Source organism: Octopus bimaculoides, chromosome 17, assembly GCF_001194135.2.
Source record: "Octopus bimaculoides isolate UCB-OBI-ISO-001 chromosome 17, ASM119413v2, whole genome shotgun sequence".
Classification (NCBI taxonomy): domain Eukaryota; kingdom Metazoa; phylum Mollusca; class Cephalopoda; order Octopoda; family Octopodidae; genus Octopus; species Octopus bimaculoides.
The window spans coordinates 41,984,387-41,985,480 of NC_068997.1; positions in this window are offsets into that span (position 1 = coordinate 41,984,387).

Sequence of the window (1,094 nt, forward strand, 5' to 3'; positions counted from 1 at the left end):
AGAGAGAGAGAGAGAGAGAGAGAGAGAGAAAGAGAAAGAGAGATTGATATAGATATATATAGGTATGTATGCGTACGTATGTACATACCCATATTTACACAGAATGACAGAGTTATTTTTTAAAATCCAACAATGACATAATTTGCATGTTAAACAACAGTCAAGGGAAATATATCATTTTTAATGCTTGGAATAATTTTAGAATACTGTATTTTGGCGGGGGACCATCGGTTGGAGAAAACCCAAAGAAACTTTCAACTCTAATTGTTTGGCCCTTACCGTGACGCATGGAGGTGTCTGATAATTTGGGCATACCACGGAATTCTTTTGACCCTTTAGTTGTTCTACGTGGTAGAGTTAAGACAAAAGATTATCTGAATATTTTAGCCGGCCATGTCTTCTTTTGGTACAAACATTGTTTCTTGATAATAGCGCAATCTATCAGAACGATAATGCGCCAATTAACACTTCTGATGTTATTCTAAATTGGTACGAAGTGCACAAAAGTGATATAGACTACTTAGGTTGCCCCCACAATCACCATGTCTCAATACAATCGAATATTTATGGTGCATTTTGGTTTAATGACTTTATAGGACCTAATGTTGTTACAAATTTAAACCAAAATCTATCAGGATCGACCGAAATGCAGTGTTTCCCAACCTATTCTCCCCACTATAATTTTCTCCAAAAATGTCTGCCTCACCAGTGGTTGTAAAAAAAAACAACTTTATTTTTTATGTTCTGAGTTCAAATTCTGCCGGGGTCGACTTTGCCTTTCATCCTTTCAAAGTCGATAAAATGAACACCAGTTGAGAATTGGAGTCGATGTAATCGACTTACCCCTTCCTCTGAACTTGCTGGTCAAAATTTGAAATCAATATTTCATAATTATATACTTTCCCTAAAGAAATATCTACTCTAGGGTATCAAAATAGCGCTACACTGTAATAGTCTTTACACAGTTTGTTTGGCTAGGCTGAGTAAAGGTGCAGTATGTTTGCAATGAGAAAAGTATTTCCACAATCCCATATCCCATTAAGAAGAAAAAAAGTGAAAATTTTGGATCCCATGCCCACCACAATTTTCCCAAG